Here is a 22,128-nt window from a genome sequence, read left to right as displayed (position 1 = left end):
TGTATATAACATAACAACTAGTATTGATAATAAGAATGTTGATTAATATCATCAAATCTCTTGGTATTAGAAGGCAACGGTTGAGACCCTTAAAAGTTATTTAAGTTGATTACTGTCAACAGGACTCGATTCATGAAAGTAAGCAAAATTTCTAACTGCTGCCTCTTGAAAAGATGCACAAACAAAATTAGAAAAAGAAAACTCTATTTTAAAAAATTGTAAACTGTTTTCTAAGAGCAACATAAGTGAGAAGTGCATGTGGAGCAAGATGGCATCATGGAATATAAAGTGATACAGGTTCAAAAGAATATCAAGGAAAAAGTTGGCCACTCATATCTTATCTCCGATCATCATATCTTATTTGCATACAATCATAGCATACAGATGGCACCAATTACTCTCATTCCAAATTCCAGTTTTTTACTTACTTCTTCATTGTTAATAATGGCTGAAAGTGTTGCTTCTGCACTTCTCAATGTCATTGTTCACAAGGATCCAAGCTGTGCTTAGTGATGCTTCTGACAAGGAAATAAAGGACCAAGCTGTTAAACAATGGCTCAATGATCTCCAGCATTTAGCTTATGATATCGATGACGTACTTGACGATGTGTCCACAGAAGCTATGCATCGTGAGCTGACCTTGGAATCTGTAGCAAGCACAAGCATGGTAAGAAAGCTATGTATCCCAACTTGCTGCACAAACTTTGCATTATGTCATAGGTTGTCTCCCAAGTTAGATAGTATTACCAGAGAGTTACAACATCTATATAAAGCAAAAGCTGACCTAAGTTTGATTGTGAAAGATGAAAAAAAGGAAGACCCTAATAGAGGAAACGAAACCTCTTTGCCAGAACTTGATGTTGTTGGACGAGAAGGCGAGAAAGAGAAACTGCTAAAGAATTTGTTGGGGGACGATCAGTCATCTAAGGAAAATTTTAGCATAGTACCCATAGTTGGTATGGGGACCACTCTAGCTAGATTTTTGTATAACGATACAAAAGTGAATGATCACTTTGAACTCAAGGCATGGGTTTGCGTTTATGATGACTTTGATTTATTTAGGATAAGCAATGCCATATTTCAATCGGTTACCACAGAAAACAAGAAATTTGAAGATTTGAACGAACTTCAAAGGGCTCTTGTTGAGCAATTTAAGGAAAAACGATTTCTGCTAGTACTTGATGATGTGTGGTCTGAGAACTATGATGATTGGGAAAAGCTAGTGTGCCCCTTTCATTCGGGGGCTCCTGGAAGTAGGGTAATCATGACAACTCGCAAGCAACAACTGCTCAAAAAACTAGGTTTTAATCAGCTTGACCATCTCTGGAGGTTGTCGCACGTAGATGCTTTGTCTTTATTAGCAATACACGCATTGGGTGTTGATAACTTTAACTCACGTAACACTTAAACCACAAGGGGAGGGTATTGTGAAAAAATGTGGTGGTTTGCCTTTGGCTTTAATGGCAATTGGAAGGCTATTGAGAACAAAAACAGTTGGAGAAGATTGGGATGACGTGTTGAATAGTGAGATACGGGATTTAGAAAATGCTAAAGAGATTGTTCCAGCCCTTAGGCTAAGCTACCATGATCTTTCTTCATGTTTAAAGCAGTTGTTTGCATACTGCTCCTTATTCCCTAAGGATTTCTTGTTTGATAAGGGGGAGTTGGTATTATTATGGATGGCTGAAGGGTTTTTGGACCGGTCACCTGCAAACAAGTCACCAGAACGCTTGGGCCATGAATATTTTGAAAAACTGCTATCAAGGTCATTCTTTCAACATGCGCCTAATGACAAATATTTATTTGTGATGCGTGATCTCATGAATGACTTGGCCACATTTGTTGCTGGAGAATATTTTTTAAGGTTTGACACGCGGATGGAGATGACGCATGAAGCTTTAACCAAGTACCGCCACATGTCATTTATTCGTGAGGAGTATGTAGCTTTCCAGAAGTTTGAGGCATTTGGAAGGGCAAGAAGTTTGAGAACATTGTTAGCAGTATATGCTGGGGTTGAAGAAAGATTGAATCGCTTTTACTTATCCAATAAGATTTTGGTTGACTTACTTCCTCAGTTACCATTGTTAAGGGTTCTTTCTTTGAGGCACTTTCACATAAGTGAGGTCCTATATTTCATTGGTAATATGAAGCACTTGAGGTATCTTAATTTATCTCAAACTCTAATTAAAGAGTTACCAGAGACTTTTGGCAATCTTTATAATTTGCAAACATTGATCGTTTTTGGTTGTCATAATTTGACTACGTTGCCTAAAAGTTTCTTTAAGCTCAAAAAGTTGAGGCATTTTGATATTGGGAATACTCCATTTTTTAAGAGGCTGCCCTTAGGATTGGTGAGTTAAGAAACCTACAAACTCTCACCAAAATCATCATTAATGGAGATGGCGATTTTGCAATAACCGAGCTTAAGGAGTTAAAGAATCTCCATGGTAAAATTTCCATTGAAGGACTGCACGAAGTGCAAAGCCCAATGCATGCACGGGAGGTGAACTTATCTTCGAAAAGGCTTACTGAGTTAGAGCTGAAATGGGTTGACGGTTTTCGAAAGGGAACATTTGAGAAGGAGGTTCTCAATGAGCTAAAGCCACACACTGATACGTTGAAATATTTTGGTGTTGAGCATTAAGGGGTAACAGAGTTTCCACGTTGGGTTGGGGATCTCTCTTTTCATGAATTGGTTAATATGTCATTGAGTGGCTGTAGAAAATGTATATCTTTACCGCCACTTGGGCAGCTCCCTTCACTTAAAGAGTTGTTTATTCAAGGCATGGATGAGGTTAAAGACATAGGGTTAGAGTTAACTGGGACAATTGGTGTTGCCTTCCCTTCACTTGAAATTCTACGATTTCAAGATATGTTGGGTTGGGAGGTATGGTCAGCCAAGAGTGAGGATTTAGATGAAGTGTTTCCATGCCTTCGAGAGCTCTGTATAAAAAATTGTCCCAAATTGACTTACGTCTCACTTCAATCACTGCCTTTACTTAGGGTTCTAGAAACAAGGTTATGTGGTGATGGTGTGTTGAGAAGTCTGGTTTGTGCAGCTTCATCAATAACAAAATTAACAATATGTTCTATTGTCGGGCTTAGAGATGAGGTGTGGAGAGGTGTTATAAAGTATCTTGGAGCAGTTAAAAACATAAGAATATCGAATTGTTATATAATAAGATACTTGTGGAAATCAGAAGTAGAGACAAGTAAAATCCTTGGAAACTAGAGGAATTGGAAGTCGCTGATTGTATACGTTTGGTGAGTCTAGGAGAGACAGAGGAGGAGGATAATCTTTGGAGCAACCTCCTTTCATCTCTTAAGGTGCTGAATGTATCGTGTTGTTTTAGCTTGGAACACTGTTGTTGTCCAAATAGCATTGAGAGTTTGAGCATTGCTAGTTGTAGTTCAGTTACAAGCATCTCCTTCCCAAAAGCAACAGGAGGAGGTGGGCAGAAGCTCAAGTCACTTCATATAAGTGGCTGTAATAAACTAATGGAAAAGATCACCAACACATGCATGCCAATTCTTGAAGACGTATGGATATATGGTTGGATGAATATGAAATCAATCATTCAGTTGAGTAACTTCATCCTCCTCACTAGCCTGCATATAGTAGACTGCCCAAGTATTGAATCATTGAAAGAGCCTGATCGGATCTAGATCTTATGATGACATCGAGTTTATTGTTGATTACGTACATAATTAAGGTCGATTACGTTAACTGTGTGTACTGTGTGTGATGAGAGTGTATTTGGATAGAGTAACGAGGCAGGAGAGGAAATTTATCAGAACTGTTACATTAGAATTAGTTACAAGGGTATATATAGGGGATGAATTCATTCGTTAAGATAAATTTAACGAATGAGTCATTCGTTACATTAAAAGACTAATGAATGAGACAAGTCATTCGTTATACATTACATACCGAATAGCCTTCATTCGTTATGTTTCATTCGTTAATCAGGGTTAACGAATGGAGCTTACATTAGAACGAACGTGACACATTCGTTACAGGGTAACAAATGTGCCTTACAAATTAGGTGAATGGGCAGAAGACCGAGACGTACAAAACATGTATCAACAAACTCCCCCTAGTCTCGAGCTCTTTATTCTTCAATGCTGGAACATTCTCGTCTTCCAGTCCACACAACTATGAATCTTGTATGCATAACATACACGAACCACTTTCTGAAATTGCATAGCAAGTTCATAGTCGCTTACGTTAGCGAATTTGATCTGACTAGTAAATAAAGAATTGTTGTCAGACTCAGATAAGTTAACCGGCCAAATCGGATCAATCACACGTATAGTTTTTGTGTTTGAACCGGAACCAAATACGATAACCGCTTCACCTGTATGATTTTCATAATACCAATAATTAAACGAGGTGAAAAGACTCTGAGGAAATGTCTTCATTGGAGCCCTTTTCATTGTCTTTGGCGGCTTTACTTGTAGAATAATCTTCCACTAGCCTGTGCGTTGATCAATCTCATCTATATAATTGTGAGTCGGCACCTGTGGCTTGAAGCATTTGAAACTATAACGGGTTTCATGCGATAAATGAGCGAAGAACCACTCAGCCCACTGATCTTTCCCACGATTCACGAACGGTCTGTTGGCTAGTGTTCTAACATCCCACCTTGGCATAGATAAGATATCGTGTGCGCGCTTGAAATAATAAATACCATGTTCCCACTTCACGATATATACCTTAAGCTCATAATCAAACTGCCATGATACCAAGTCACCTTTAACATCTGACAGGCTTGTACTTCTTCATCTGGTATGCCGATACTCGAGCCTTGACCAATTTTACTTCCTCCTTTTCATGATATCGAAAGGCCTCGATCATCTTGTTCATTTTTTCTTCATATCATGCTCAAACATACCCTCCAAAGCACGTTTCTGTTTTCTTTCTTTAGCAGACAGGTGACTTGTCTCTGCAGCTTTGTTCCATTTCTCGATCTCTTCTTGTAAACGACGTTCTGCTGCATCAAAATATTCTAAAGTGAAAAACGGAATACCTGAGTCGTTGTTGTTGTTTTTTCAGTGTAGAACTCAGGATACTCCTCAGCAGTAACATCCTCAACTTCCACTTCATCAAATTCAGGCTCATTCCCGCGTGGAATGCCTGTATTCGTACTTTCCTCAATCTCAATATCCACATCCACATCCACACTCTTACCCAATTACTCAACCTCCTCTTCATTTAGATCCTGAAGCAAGGCTATCTGCTCTTTGGTCAATGAATGATCTACAAACTCGCCTTCTTCGACCTCATCTGCGTTCACCATACTATAAATATACCGTCCATACCCACAAATAAAATCATATTTGCTGGTACAACGTCAATCGGTTTCGCACTCGTGTAATCCTTGTACAACACAATCTGCAACTAATTACCTTCTCCTTCACTACCACCACCCATACTTGTATCACCAGCTTGATTACCTACTACTGGTGTACTCTCAACATTACCCGCCGACGATTTACCACCGCCCGGTTGCTGATCACCCACACCTCCTGCATCTGGATCCTCTTCATCATTCCTCAATCTTTTCAACTCATCATCCTTACACGTGAGTTGAAGAATTATCTCATCAGCTCTATCAATCCTCTTCCCCTGAGCAGCAACAAGGGCTTTCAGTTCCTTATTCTCTCGCTAAATATACTGAATATGTCGTAACAAATTCCGTTGTGCTAACTCATGAGCAGCTCTATCAGCTTGCATCTGTGTTTGTTGAAGATGCAACAGATTCATCATGTGGAACCATTGAGTTTGAGGAGTCATACCAAAAAAATTTAGATGAACTAGTTGCAAGGGACCTTGAGGACAAGTAAATGTCATAAACGAATGCTCATGTCGTGGCAACTGTGTAGGTGTAATTGGAGTCACTGAAGTAGTTGGCTGTGGTGTAGGCATACGAGCCAACACCATCTGCAATACATCTCCAAAATAAGGATCTGGTCTTGTAGTAGTAACTAAAGTCATCAATGGAGGCACTGGAGAAATAGGCATCTGAATAGGTGTCGGAGATCTAGAAAAAACAGGAGTAGGAGATCTCGGAATACTTTGAGTTAATGAAGTAGTAGGAATAGGATCTGAAATAGATACAGGTGGAGACGGTCTTTCAAAAGGTTGACTCGGTATCTCAATACCCGACCCACGTCTCACCCGTTGCTTCTTCGGTTGCTCCCCTTTTCCTCCATCAGTTCTTTGCCCATACGTTTACGTTTCTGAGCATAAGTTAACTCACCCTATGGTCCTAGACCACCATCACCACCATCATTTCCACCATTTTCACCATCACCACCTTCACGCTTAGAATCGGAATCATCATGAGCCCATCGATCATTAGGTAGCGCTACATAATCAATGTTAGTGAGATGACCGATCAATCGCTTAAACCTCGGTCGTTCTTCCAGACTCTGACCTCGATAAGATCTTAAACGTCTCATCGTCTCATCACCCATGTGTTCAAGCTTCATGACATCATCTTGATCTTTAATCAAATCAGGCTGTAGATCATTTATCATCATCTGCAGAAATCTCGGGTACATAAGAAATTTGTGACGGCTCGTGAGATTTTCCTTCAAGTGATAATAAACCAATTCAGAGAAGAATGGTTTATTCAACACCAAGGCAACAAACGCAGATTGTAACATTACTCGGCATTCATCGAAACCACCTTTGCGTCCACCGAGACAATGTATCAACACATGAAGCAAATACTTGTATTGTTCGCACAAATTTTCTTTGTTGTACATTGATTTTCCCAAATCTCCATTATACTTTACCCTTCCAAATAACCCACGTATCAAACTCCGATCAAACTCACATCTATCATCAACAGTATCACAGAAACCCAATGAATCTCGAATCACCCCAACATCGATCACTACTCTTTTATCTTGAATTACGGCCTCTATCTGATTCTCAGCCTCATTGTATCTAGCAGTATTCCATAAAGCTCGAATAATCTTCTGATAAACAACCGTACGAGTAGAAATGGCCTTGTAAATTCTCGAGCGTGTCAAGAAACTAATCATGCCCCCGAATATCGGAGAGTCTTCAAAGTTCGGCTCTAGATAGGCACAAATGTTGTGGCTCTTGTTCCATGATAGCACCACTGGAGCTTGTTCAGGTTCAACTTGAAATGGTTGATCAGGGTTAGCCTTGGGATTTTTCTCTGGAACAGGATTTTGAATATTTTCGTCAGCCATTACTGTTTAAAAAAAAAATAAAAATTAGTAAAATATTCAAGAATATCACATTCTATAACGATAAGTATCTCATTCGTTATATAGGATCATACGAATGAGACATTCTTTATACACTTAATGGCTTACATTCGTTACTCATAACGAATCAACCTTATACGTTAACATATTCGTTATACTAACGAATCTGAATTCATTATGTTAACGAATCAACTCTGATTCGTTATTCTTATTCGTTATCCATTCGCTACTCAAGCGAATATGATAGTCATTCGTTAAGCCTTAACGAATTACACTTGATCATTCGTTAAAAGAATAACGAGTCTGATTAAATTATTCATTTGACTATCAGAAGTCAAATTTACAATTAATTTTGACTAATTCAGTCAATGACGACGATTGTCATCTATGAAACCTTTGATTCTCCATAGCATTTTCACAATTAATCTTAACAATCAAAATCGGAAATCGGTTTAACAAACTAACCAATGAAAATCATTGCTAATATTGATTTCAATAAAGAGTTCATGAACGGTTAACTGTTCGATTACCGTTTCATTTACAATTTTAATCATTTAACCCCCAAACCACCGATGAAATTTCACAGAAATCATATGATTGTGATTGCATTTACCTGTAAATCAAGAATATGTCAGTGAATTGATCTGATAAGCAAGTATGAGATTTTAAAGAAAATTTGCAAAGTTCGTTTAGGTAGATAGTGAAATAGGAAATGGCGAATGAACAGTCATTCGTCAAACATTGGGATTATAAACCCAATAATTTCACACAACCCGAGGTCATTCGTTCAATTTTGAACTAACAAATGGCCTCATTCGTTAACTAATTAAACCTGATTCGTTCAAGATTTTAAACGAATAGGATTCACATTCATTAAAACTTTAACGAATAATACCTTAACTCTCTCATTCGTTAAAATGTATAACGAATAATATATTAAAATCATTCCATTCGTTAAATGTTTAGACGAATGTCTTCCATTCGTTATGCACAATGGAAGCGAATGTCTTTATAACGAATGAGAAACTCATTCGTTATGTTTAAATAACGAAAGGCTTTACATTCGTTAAACTAATTAACGAATCACCAACAATCCTTAGCGAATGAGATGAAACACTCATTAAGGATTTAAATAATCATTAAAACCAATTAGGATTTTAATAATGAATTAAATAAACATTAAAACCAGTTAGGGTTTTAATATCATACATTAAAATACCCGATCAAACACAGATCGGTACTGTTTAAATTAAACGGATTTTTACGTTAAAAATTAACCGATATCAGTTGATAATAAATTAAGCATGATTAACTTAAAACTTGGGGTATCAAATTCTTCGTATTGTTTTGGATTATGCGCCAGCTTGGTAAATAAAAAATAACACAGAAATAAAATCTTTTTGAGTTTTGAAAAATCTTTCAAATAACAAACAAAAATAAAGAAGTAAGACTAACTAATAAAGCAGTACATATTTTTGTGAGTCGAGCAGGGAATCATATTGACCAAAATTTCCATCCATACCAGTTTTATTTTTAGTTTTTTTTATGACTGGTGTCAAGTCGAGTATGGTATTGTTGTCCACTTAAATCTTCTAACAAATTTTTCAGAATTTTCGGTGATATTTATTAATTTGTTCAATTAGGCACAAATTTCTGAAAGAATTAGTTCAAATCTTGATTCAAGCGTATTTTGATTTTCTCAAAATCACCCGAACTTGACTTAAACCTTAAAACCAATTTGATGAAAAGTAATTATTTTAAGTAATCATAGTCCATAATCCCCACTATAAGACATACCATCGTTATCAAGCAATACCCTAAGGTCCGTTCCTATGGATGAGTATGCACGATTTAATCTGTCGGTTTACAGACATTGTGTCTTTTGTGGTCCGTTTCTTAATGGTAATAAGACGCGAGTAAGGGGACAATGTATGACTCACAGCGTGGTTTGATCAAGTCTGTAATTCATTTTGTACACGAAGTACTTTTTGCGATCAAGTTTAGAGACTTAAGTAGTTAACTGCGGGTTCGCTTTTATAAGCATTTTTAATATTCATCGAAATGAATACCAGATGTAAAACTGCATAAAGACCCAATGGAATCCGGAACCTTAAAGCATTCTATCAATACAGGATTTAAGGCTACAAGACCATACATCGTTGAAGCGTTAACCACCAACTAGACACTTTTGTTAAAATTGTTTTCAAATTGATTAGAAGGCTTGAGTATGACCGGATTATTACATTTCTACCATCAATATCAAGACCTTTTATAGAACTAAACTCCCTAAATATTTAGCAATTTTATGTTTATATCACTTACTAATCCATACTTGTTTGTCAAAAGACCTACCAATACATCAATACAATTAAGCACACAGTCTTTTATTACTTACTTTTTACTGTACTTAGGAACAAATGATCAATGTACTATCATCTCCCCTTTTTCATCTAAACTCATTTTGAGGAGCATTTTTTATTGTTTTTGGATTTTTCAATATTTGAATGTTTTTGGAGTTTTTAAATTTCTCTGTACAAACTGAAAAACACAATATTTTTGGATTTTATAATTTCTCCCCCCTAAAAACAACAAAAATTGAACTAAAACAAGAAATAAAATGATTTAATCAAGCTCTTGAATATCTTTTAAAGTTTTTAAACCATTTATACCCAGCAAATATTGAAAATGTGTTTTGTCAAATGCTTTGGTATAAAGGTCAGCCTTTTGAAAATCCGTGTGAATTTTATCAATTGAAATTAAATTCTTTTTCAAAGCAATCACGTATAAAGTGATAACGGATTTCAATGTGTTTGGTTTTCGAATGGTGAACCGGATTTTTGGTGATAGATATAGCGGCCGAATTGTTAATAAAAATAGGAGTAGTAAGAAACTTCAAACTGTAATCCCGTAAATGTTGCTGGATCCAGAGAACTTGTGAACAGCAACTCGAGGCTGCCACATACTCCGCTTCGACTGTTGAAGTTGAGATCGTTGTCTGCTTCTTACACTGCCAGGAAACAAGCCGGTTTCCTAAGAACTGACACCCCGCTATTGTAGACTTGAAATTGATCTTGCATCCTCTATAGTCCGAATCAGTAAAAGCGGTGAGATCAAACTTATCGTCCCTGGGGTACCACAACCCGATGTCTGGATTTCCCCTCAGATAATTTAAGATACGCTTTACTGCCGCCAGATGAGTCACTCGGGGACTCGAATTGGTACCTGGCACACAAACAAACAGCGTACATGATATCAGGTCGACATGCAGTCAAATACATAAGAGATCCAATCATCGCTCGATACAGGGTTGGATATACGGTATCTTCTAATTCATCCGGTGATAAATTGTGACCCACGGGAAGAGGTGTCGAAGGAATTTTGCCGTCGGATATCTTTAATCGGCTTAAGACATCGTTCACGTATTTGGTCTGATGGATAAAGATCTCGGAATCAGACTGGTGAACTTGCAATCCTAAGAAAAAGTTCATCTCTCCCATCGAATTCATCTCGAATTTGGTTTGCATTGTCTTCTTGAAATCTTTACACAGGCTGTCGTTCGTCGAACCGAAAATGATGTCGTCCACATAGATTTGGACTATGAGCAGATCATCACCCACGTTCTTATGAAACAAAGTACAATCCACAGTTCCCCTTGTGAATCCACTTTCTATCAAATGGTCAGCCAACGTGCTGTACCAGGCTCTCGGGGCCTGATGTAAACCATAAAGAGCCTTGTTTAATCGATAAACACGCTCTGGAAAGTCTGGATCCTTAAAACCGGGAGGCTTCTTCACGTATACTTCTTCATGAAAAGCTCCGTTTAAGAACGCCGATTTCACATCCATTTGATAAACCTTAAAATTTTTGTATGCTGCATAGGCAAGGAAAATATGTATAGCCTCCAGTCGTGCCACATGAGCATATATTTCAGTGTAATCAATGCCTTCTTGTTGATTGTAACCAAGAACGACCAATCGTGCCTTATTTCTCACGATTACCCCGTGGTCGTCCTTTTTGCAATTACAGACCCATTTTGTCGGAATAGCCTTTTTCACACGGCCGGCTTTATCAATTAAGTCCCATACACCCAGTTGAATAAACTGTTGCAGCTCCTCCTGCATTACTTCAACCCAAGATGGTTCCTTGAGTGCCATCGTGACACTTGCCAGTTCAATCTTTGATAGGAAGTAGGTGTATTGTGCAATACTAAGGATACACGAAGAGTGCAAATCCGTATAAGCACAAACTATCGAATCCCCAGTAGGAGATAAGTTACAATTAACCATATCATCACATACATTAGCTAATTGGTGTCTTGTACAAATCCTGTCATTCACATCACCAATTATCTGTTCTTGTGGATGAATAGAATGAATCCTTAAGGAAGGATTAGCAGGTACAGATATGTTATCACCCAGATTGGTGATATTTTCCTCCGCCGTATCTAAAGAGACAATTTGTGAATCATCAACGATTAGAATCGGCTCATTTGGTTATGGAGCTTCATCTAATGGAACAGACGATGAATCAACGAAATAAGCATCATCGGAAGACTCAGAAACTTCATTTGATGTTTCTGATACATTTGGAGAGTCATCTGCATCAATCGAAGAAAACCTTGGAATAGGAAGACATTGTTCTTCCAAATGAGATCTAATGAAATCTTCAGGTACTTCTTCAACCATTGACGTAAATGAATTAAATAACCTGTTATAGTCGAACATCCAATCGGGACCCATACCAGTTGGAGGAGTAGTATAACTTTGGCAATCAACGTGATACCATTCTTCCACACAACCAGAAGAGATATTGAAGATTCGATTCTTCGGAGAATTGTATCCCAAAAAATAACCCTTAAAAGCTTTTTCATCAAACTTTACAGCATCTCTCTTCAATACAGTACACGGACACCCGAACGGTTCCAAATATTTTAAGTTCGGCTTATGATTGTTCAGAAGCTCGTAACTAGTCTTCTTGAACTTCTTTACAGTTAGTACGCGATTCAGTGTGTAACATGCTATATTCACAGCTTCGTTCCAGAATTGAACGGGTAGCTTAGAATCAGCAAGCATCGTTCTCGCAGCTTCAATCAACGTAAGATTCTTTCTTTCAGACACACCATTTTGTTGAGGAACATAAGGCGCACTGAATTCCCGATGAATTCCTTTCTGAATGCAGAAGAAATCCAATACATTATTCTTAAATTCATATCCATTATCACTCCGTATACGTCTCACTTTCAGTTTGTAAAGTGATTCGATCTTCGTGATAAGGTTCTGAATTAAGATAGGTGTCTAATCTTTCGACCCCATAAATAGAACCCATGAGTATCGTGAGAAATCATCAGTAACCACCAATCAATACAGATCACCAGCGATACTAGCACGATTCATTGGACCAAATAGATCCATATGAAGTCGTTCTAGTGGTGTATCAATCGAGTTAAGTGACTTGCTCGGATGTGATTTCTTCTTTTGTTTCCCCTTTTTGCATGCAATGCAGTGATCATTAATCTTGAAATTCTTAAGTGAAACACCATCCACCAGATCATTTGAAATGAGAAAGTTCATCTTTCGTATGTGAATGTGCTCCATGTGTTGATGCCAAAGAATAAAGTCCTTTTCTGTAGCTTTCGAAACGAAACACGTAGCCGAGGGCGAAACAATTACATTACAACTCATATCAAGTACATAAATATCATTTGATCGAGGTGATCTCATGACAACCATGTCTTCAGGAATCGTGTATCCCAGTTGAAGAATAAAACATTCCGTGTTTGTGAAAATTGTGGTAAACTTTTTATCACATATTTGTGATACGCTCAACAGATTATGATCCACCTTTTCACAATAATTAACCTTTTCAAACGTCACTTTCCCGTTTGAAACTTCTCCCTCCTTAGTAATCATCCCATCGTTGTTACCAGCAAACGCCACGTAACCCCCTTGAATATCTTTGACGTTATTCAGAAGATCCAGGTTGCCAGTGATATGCCGAGAAGATCCACTATCCAATATCCACTTGTGATTTGACACGGATCTAGATGAACTCTGCACAACAAGGTAAAGATATTAGTTCAAAAAGACAACCCAAGCCTTAGTCTTGGGCTCTCCCTTTGATACTTTCAGAGATAAAGATAAATTAACACTAGCCATCGGTACTTGAGGATAGGTGACCGGTTTCTTGTTTTTCTTCTTTAAGTAACCGTCATGTATAATTCCCGAATCAGTGTTCTTACAAATTGGTTGAACATGGTCAACAAATTTGTTTGATACATTAAACGATTCAACCCGAACTATTTTCTTCGGATTAACATTTGAATACATTATCATACACTCATCAATGTGTTTTTCTTTCAGGTTCTGATTAAGTTTTGTCTTTTGTTTAGATAACAACTTGATATCATCAACCTTTGCTATACATTTCTTTGAAACATGACCCGGTTCACCACATTTAAAGCATAAACGTGTGTCTAAGGTCTTATGTGGTGAAACACTTGGTTTACTTTCATGCACAGGTTGAGGAACCTCTATCTTAGACTTTTCAAAAGTTACTTTCTTAGGAACAGTGGATTTAAATCCCTTTTTATTTTGATAAAACTCTAGATTGGTAGAAATAGAAGAATTCTCCATCCCAGATGATTTTACAAATTTTATGGGTTTTAACTTGTTATCATTTGCCTTTTCTTAAACATTCTCAAGTTTTGATTTGATAAAGCTTTGTTCAAGCTCAGTAAATTTTGATGTGTCATCTCGAAAAACACTGTCAATCAATTCAGGATTTAGAAGATTCAAAGGAACTTCTTTATCTGAAAACACTTTTGACAATCCTTTTAACTTAAATATCTTCCCATTTAAAGATGTAGGTTGAGGATTGATGAACCTCATCAACTCCCCATCAGACACAAAGGGTTTATCTGATACAGGTACATTAGATGATACCTTAGGAGTTTTCGATGAATCGCCTAAAGGTGTTGAACCATACATTGCTTGTTCAAACTCTTCAGGTTCACATAAGATGTGATTGTCAGCAGGAATGTTCTTGTTTTTGATAATTTCATCTGGTTCAGACAACTCCTCAATAGAACCATCCAATTAACTTTTGGTAAACACTGATTTACTTGTAATGTGAACTGGTTCTATAGTTGCTTTAATTTGTTCAACATTATCATATTCAACTTTATGCATTTCCGGACATTGTTTCACATCAGGAATGCTACAGTAACCTCCTTTAAAAGGAGGAGGAATGTTGACGTACCCTAAGCCCGCTTTCCCATTTTTCTTGTGAGAATGATTTACCTCAATGATCACATTTAAAAGAAACAAGGAATCTCGAAATCTTCCAAGTTTGTTTTTCAATTCTAAAACTTCATTTTCCAGATTAGAAATGCAGGTTCGGAGTCGGAGAATCTCCTTGAAATGTTGCTCAACTACAATTATCTTACATTGAACCTCAGCTTTAAGATCATGATTACTTTCAGACAGATCTTGAATTTTTAATGTAGATTGTTCCAGTAATTTGAATTTCTGTCGATAACATTCATTGATCATAAAATGATCTTTTGTGAGTAGTGTTATGAGTTAAAGCTGTTTCAAGTTTAGTTTTAAGTTTAGCACATTCAGTACACTCAATCACAATAGCTGAAGATTCAGATACATTAACTTGAGGAGTAGGACATACCTCTTCGATCTTAGCCATGCAAGCATAAGATTCAACTTGATCATGAATTGATTTATCAGATTCTATTTGCACAGACGAACTCTGATCAGAAGCACTTTCAAAGTCAGAGGAGTCACTTTCTTCCGATACATTATCACTGCTTGCGTCTTCAAACTTCTCATACGGTTCGAAAAGAGCAAGAAAATTTTCTTGATTTCCCAATAAACGTTGAGACCGGTCTACACCTTCATTTGTGACAAGAGCTTGATTGTTGGACAATTTAGATTTGTCACTTTCTGATGAACTCTTCTTACTTTGATCACTTCCCGGTGCATTCTTTCCCTGGTTTCTCTCAGCATTGTGTGGCCCTGAATACTCCTTTCTTGGTTTATCACATTCTTTAGCAAAATGGCCAAAGTCCCCGCAATTATAACACTTGACCTTCACTTTATCAAAACCAACTCGCTTGTTAAGTGTAGGAAGGTCTTTTCCCGTTCTTTGTATAAACCTCTTAACCTTTCTGACAATCATTGCCATATTTCATTTGAGATCCATTAGTTCAAGGTCATCAGGATTAATCTGATCATAGTCTTCATCGGTCAGCTCACTTGTTGCAATTTTGCTACCAACCAGTTGTTCATATGAAGTCATGAATGCACACACAAAAGCAAATTGCTGTTCAGCTTCTTGAAGATTTACTTTTGGTAACGAACTTGAAGCTTTGCAGTAGACTCAGACTTTGCACCCGTTGCCATAAAGCATACATTAGGTGAGCTATTTACATTAGATGTCTCATCTTGAGCTTGAGTGAAGAAAGCAGTGATTGGGACAGAACTTAAACTTGAAGAATTGTTTGCTGGCATTCCACCATAAAGTGAAGGTTTTGATTGTCCATCAAAGAGTTTTGGCACTTCAACTCAAATTCTCTTTCTTCTATCTTGTTAATTAATTGCACTGCAGTGAGCTCTGTGTTACAAAAGAAACCATTCTCTTTCAACACAAAAAGGAAAGTAGAATATGATGAGGGCAATGCGTTCTTCAGATTATCAATTTTGTTAGTTTCGGTTGGCTCAAGACTCACACTTGCCATTTCCAGAACTAGATGACCAAACCGATTAATCATCTCTTCCACAGTTTCATTCTTCATCAATATGAAATTTCTAAACTGAAACTTTACAAGAGTCTTCTTACTCTCAAGCGTATTACCCAAGCTTCTTCTTTTCAGAGTATCAAATAGAGATGAACAAATCTTGATAGTGCTATATTGATGAAAGATTTGCTCAGGCAAAGCCATTGTAAGAGTAGAATAAGCCTTTGTCTCACTTTCAAAGTCCTTCAGTTCTTGTGCTTCATAATGCTTAAATTCCTTTGGAGTCCAACCAAGATTGTCACTACCAACTAGAGGTGTTGCATAAACAACATCGAGATACCGTGCACTACGTGGATGAACCGATCCTAAGTGAGCACGAAAACTTGGTTCCCACCGAGCAAAATCTGAAAGTTTCAGAAGTTTAGGACACTTGTTGTGACTACCAATCTCGTTGTCCATCGTCAGCATTTGTTGCATTAAAGTATTCTGGGATGCTAATGCATATAACGAAGCATTCTGATAAGCCATGAGATAACAAGTTTTGAAATTCAAGGACCAAACTTGTCAAACTTTAAAACTTAGGGTTACTGTTCAAACGAATCAGAACAATAACGAATATGGAGTTTTAATGAGTAACGAATGGGATGATATTCGTTATCAATTCAAGCGAATTCAAGCGAATGTGAGGGATAACGAATGTGAAGGTTGTGGCTGAATAGCGAATGTGATTTTAACGAATGCTGATTGAGTAACGAATGTGATTTAAACGAATGTGGTTTGAGCGAATGTTGATTGAATAACGAATGAATATGAAGGAGTAGCGATTGATCAGTTAAGGAATAACAAATCAGTCTTCATCCATTAACGAATTAGAACTCAAATCTTCATATATTCAAAAATTCAGATCTCAGTCCGAACTTGTCCGAAATCCTTATAATCTATATCAACCTGCTAGTAATCCCAATTCTGAACCAGATTATACTCAGTCCGTAATCACAAACCACACCAGACTTTATCAATCATTCATTACGTCAAACACAAGTTCGTAACTAACAATTTTCTTCAATGAAACCTCAAATCATACTTAATTCAGACCAAATTCAAACTAAAAACTCAATTATATGGCTTCAATTACATTAATCCCAGTCCATTTCAACTATAATAGTCCAATTTACCGAATACTGAAACCTCTGTTTTATCAGAGTCAAATAAACCTCAATTAAGATCAATTCATCATGAAACTAAACAATACTTGATGAATTATACACATTAAACAACGAATGAGCTCGAAGATCAGATCATGTGGCTCTGATACCACTTGAAAGAGCCTGATCGGATCTAGATCTTATGATGAGATCGAGTTTATCGTTGATTACGTATACGATTAAGGTCGATTAGGTTAACTGTGTGTGTTGAGAGTGTATTTGGACAGAGTAACGAGGCAAGAGAGGAAATTTATCAGAACTGTTACATTAGAATTAGTTACAGGGGTATATATAGGGGATGAACTCATTCGTTAAGATAAACTTTACGAATGAGTCATTCGTTACATTAAAAGACTAACGAATGAGACAAGTCATTCGTTATACATTACATACCAAATAGCCTTCATTCGTTATGTTCCATTCGTTAATCAGGGTTAACGAATGGAGCTTGCATTAGAACGAATGTGACACATTCATTATGGGGTAAGAATGTGCCTTACAAATTAGGCGAATGGGCAGAAGACCGAGACGTACAAAACATGTATCAATAGTCATTTCCAGACATCCAACTTCTGAATCTCACCGATTTAACAATAACACTTTGCCAAAATCTAAAGTCATTTCCTGATCTTCATTTGATGAATCTCACTAGTTTGAGAATAGTTAGCTGTCAAAATTTGAAGTCGTTTTCAGACCTCCAACTGCCAAATCTCACCTTTTCGGAAATAAGGAATTGTGAAAGCATGGAGTCATTTCCTGACCTTCAGCTGATGAGTTTCACCTTGTTAGATTATCTGATAATAAAAGATTGCCCAAGTATTGATGCTTCATTTCCTCGTGGGAATTGGCCTCCAAACTTGAGCTCCTTTATAATAAGGCGGTTGAAAAAGCCCATCTTAGAGTGGGGCCCTCAAAATTTTCCAACTTCTTTTATTGAGCTGAAATTATATGGTCATCCTCATGTGAGTAGTTTTAGTCAGTTGTCCTACCTTTTCCCTTCATCTCTAACCGAGCTTGGCATAAAAGATTTTGATAAAGTGGAATCGCTTTCGACGGGACTTGAACATCTTAAATCCCTTCAACATCTCAGAATTTCTCATGCTCTGAGATGAAACATCTACAAGATACATTGTTGCCTTCCCTTATGAGCTTGGAAATCTCTTATTGCCGAGATCTTTATGAAAGGTGTAATGGAAGAAGTGTTAGGAATTCGGGTATTGCAACACACACAAACATTATAAAACTGCAAGAGAAAATAATAAACGAAGATGAACACGCGAGATTTACGTTGTTCGGTCGGCTGACCTACGCCCATGGGCTGCAACCAGGATACTTTATTATTGCCTCTGCCTCACTCGTGGTGAGGAATTACAAGTACAAGATATATATTTATAATAACAAGATTAGGGTAAACGACTTGTTCCCCAAGAAAACAATAACGGGCCTATAAATTAAAACCGGGCCACCCGCCTCTTTAATTAACTGCCATCGATTTAGTCTTCTAAATGAACCGGCCCAACAACAATCAAGCCTCCATAACCCAATAATCTCCCACTTGGTGGCTTGATAATCTTTAAACTGCCTACCGATGATTATCTGTACCTCTTGTAATCTTCCTCGTCTTCCTGGTTGCATCTGCCTTCTCATCAGTTAACCTGAATGCCCGTTGAAGCTCCCCCGAGTTCCAACACACCAGTCATGGCAACAACTGCCACCAACTCGTTCTCTATCCCTACCGGCTCCCACTTACACGAACTGCCGAATCTTGGAATACCTTGAGAACAAACAACACTATCCATATTAAGCACGTAATCTTCTGGAGAGACTTTAACCGCTGAAATATCGGTTCTCTTAACCCACTGTCTGGTAACTCTGGCTAAAGCTTTGACTGGTCGAATACCAGTGCTCCCACTGCCATGAAAACCCCTGACTGGTTTCTCTGAACCTTTTCTAGCACGTCTAACCTGAATCTGACCTGTGGCTCTAGGTTTATCTCCTGCAAAACAAACCTTCTTTTGCCCACAGACTCTGTGAATCGGACTTTGGTCTTCTTCTAAACTGGGTCGGTCAATCCCTCAGACGATAAACTGACCATATACAACGAACCCCTCTTTCTTCCACGAGCCATGACAAGATTTCCCTTAACAACTTTCCACTGCCCGTTCCCAAATTTAACCTCATGTCCATGTTCATCCAACTGCCCAATAGAAATCAACTTTTTCTTTAAGCTTGGAAAAACTCTGACATCCTTCAAGGTCCATGAACAGACTGAAGTAACTAAATTCATGTCACCCATGCCTGTAACATCAAGAACATCATTGTTCGCCAGTCTAACCTTACCAAAATCACCTTCTTTCAAATTCTGCAATGCTTCACTGCTATGGGTAGCATGAAATGAAGCACCAGAATCCATGACCCAGGAATCAACATTACCCTCAACACTAAGAACTAAAGCCTCGTCCTCTGAGTATTCTCAAGTTGTGTTGACTTCTTTCTTTTCATTCTTTTCATTCGGACACTGATTCCTAAAAAGTCCTGCTTCGTTACAGTTCCAGCATACAATAACACCCCGGCTAAAGCGGAATACGCCCGGGTGTGACGTACAGGTCACTCATAAGCTCGTAACGCTATTTAAGCGACAATAGTTATATTTAATTCATTTCAATACATCACAAATACACAATCAAATATTAATAGAATACACTTTGAATTTTCGTCTCTTGTATCCTAATGGTCCAACTATTCTATTCTTCGATCCTTAAACCTCAACCTGCAACACGTTGAAAATAGTATATTTTGTCAACAATAATGTTGGTGAGAATTCATATAATTTTTGCATATATATATAATACGAAAAGTGTAAAATTCACAAGTCAAGATGTATTGCCTAAACCATAAAGCAAAGAAAAGTAAATACATGATATTCCCGTTCGCTTGACAAAAGTCAAATCTACTAAGGAACCCCCGTTCGCCACGCTACTTGGAGTATAGAATAATGATACCGCCATTTAAAAAAATGGACGGCGCAGGTACGCCCCGTCGGACCCTTCCGCTATGAGTATGTGTATGATATTGCCATTAACAAATCGACGGCGCAGGTATGTCCCGTCAGACCCTCCCACTATGAGTATGTGTATCCACCAACAAAAATAATAAACAATTAGCACATAATCACATAGTTTACAAGCAATATGATACAAAACAAATACATACAAGACACGCATGTGAATTTTAGTTTGACACAAGAAAACCAAGTTTGGATGTGCTACACCCCAAAACGTGTAAAAGTAAAAAGGGGTTATGAAAACTCACCTTTGTAATCGAAGCGGAAATAAAGATAAAACCGAAATATGTCAAAGGAACCGAAATGATTGAACTTCTCGAACTATAAAAATAAATACTAATAATTAAAGACTAACTAACGGGATTAATAAAGTTATTTATTGGTTTTAATGATGCGCGCTATATTTTATGATTTTAAAGCGTTTTGGATGTTTATATTGTTTTTAAGTCTTAACGGTGTTTTAACGAAATCATGATTTTAATATTAAACTAACGGTAATTTTAACGATTTATTATTTTAATATTATAACTAATATGAGAGCTACGATATTATAGTGCACGTATTTTAAATAGGAACTTTATCTCGAGCAATTCTAACTATGATAATGAATTAAAGTTACCGAGATATAAATGATTTATATTTAACGGATTAAAGCTAACGGATTAATGTTTACGAATTAAAACTTATAGAATTAACGGAAATATAACTTAATTTTAATGGTTGAAGGAATTACAAGCTAACGAATTGAAGTATATGGCATCTTGGAAGAAAAATTAAACGATTAAACGTACCGGGATGACGTAAAGGCTTCCGAGAAACGTCGGTTAAATCCCGAGAATTATACATACTCTACAAGCTTTAAGTCTTTGAACCAGGAATTAACGGGTGTTACAAGTCCACCCCCCCCTATAGTGGGATTCGTCCCCGAATCCCGATGCGACAGGAACATATACGGATAGAGTTTCATCATCTAACCTTCAGACTCCCAAGTAGCCTCGGACCCCTACGGTGCCTCCACTGCACCTTTACCTACCTAACCACTTTATTTCTCAGACGCCTTTCCTGACGGTCAAGTATAGCAATAGGTTCCTCAACGTAGTTCAGCTTACTATCAAGCTCAATATCATCAAGAGGCTGGGCTTCCTCATCCGCTAAACATTTCCTTAAATGGGACACGTGAAAAGTAGGATGAATCCCCGCGAGCTCTTCGGGCAATTCCAACCTATACGCTACCTCATCAACACGGGACAATATACGGAACGGACCAATAAACCTTCGACTCAACTTCCCCCTCTTACGAAAACGAATAATATCTTTCCAAGGAGAAACTTTCAACATAACCCGGTCCCCAGCCTCAAACACAATAGGCCTTCGCCTTTTATCCGCATAAGACTTCTGACGATCCTGAGCGGCCTACATAAACACCTTAATCTTATCGAGCTTCTCAGTCGTAGCCTCAACCACCTCCAAACTACCCAACTGTTTCTGACCAATGGAACCCCAACAAACTGGAGTCCTACACCTCCTACCATATAACATCTCAAACGGTGGCATCCCAATCGTGGCGTGATAACTGTTATTATACGAGAACTTTACCAACGGTAAGTGCCGATCCCAACTACCACCAAAATCGATAACACAAGCCCATATTATGTCCTCAAGAGTCTGAATGGTCCTCTCGAACTGACCATCCGTCTGCGGGTGATAAGCGGTACTGATGAGGAGTTTGGTACCCATCTCCTCATGAAATTTCTTCCAAAACCTAGAGGTAAAACGCGTATCCCTATCCGAAACAATAGATACCGGCACCCCGTGCCTAGAAACGATCTCACGAATAAACACATCGGACAGCTACTCAGAAT

General features: G+C 37.7%; 1 pseudogene; it reads left to right on the top strand.

Moving 5' to 3' along the window:
• The first annotated feature begins 475 nt into the window (after positions 1–475).
• LOC143555249 (putative disease resistance RPP13-like protein 1) lies at positions 476–18,652 on the top strand (annotated as a pseudogene).
• The last annotated feature ends 3,476 nt before the right edge of the window (positions 18,653–22,128 follow it).

Source organism: Bidens hawaiensis, unplaced genomic scaffold, assembly GCF_021521415.1.
Source record: "Bidens hawaiensis isolate Kalapana, Puna unplaced genomic scaffold, B.hawaiensis_p1.1 tig00018030_1, whole genome shotgun sequence".
NCBI lineage: Eukaryota > Viridiplantae > Streptophyta > Magnoliopsida > Asterales > Asteraceae > Bidens > Bidens hawaiensis.
Note: the sequence above shows the minus strand (reverse complement) of the source record. Positions and strands in the feature narration are given on the sequence as shown.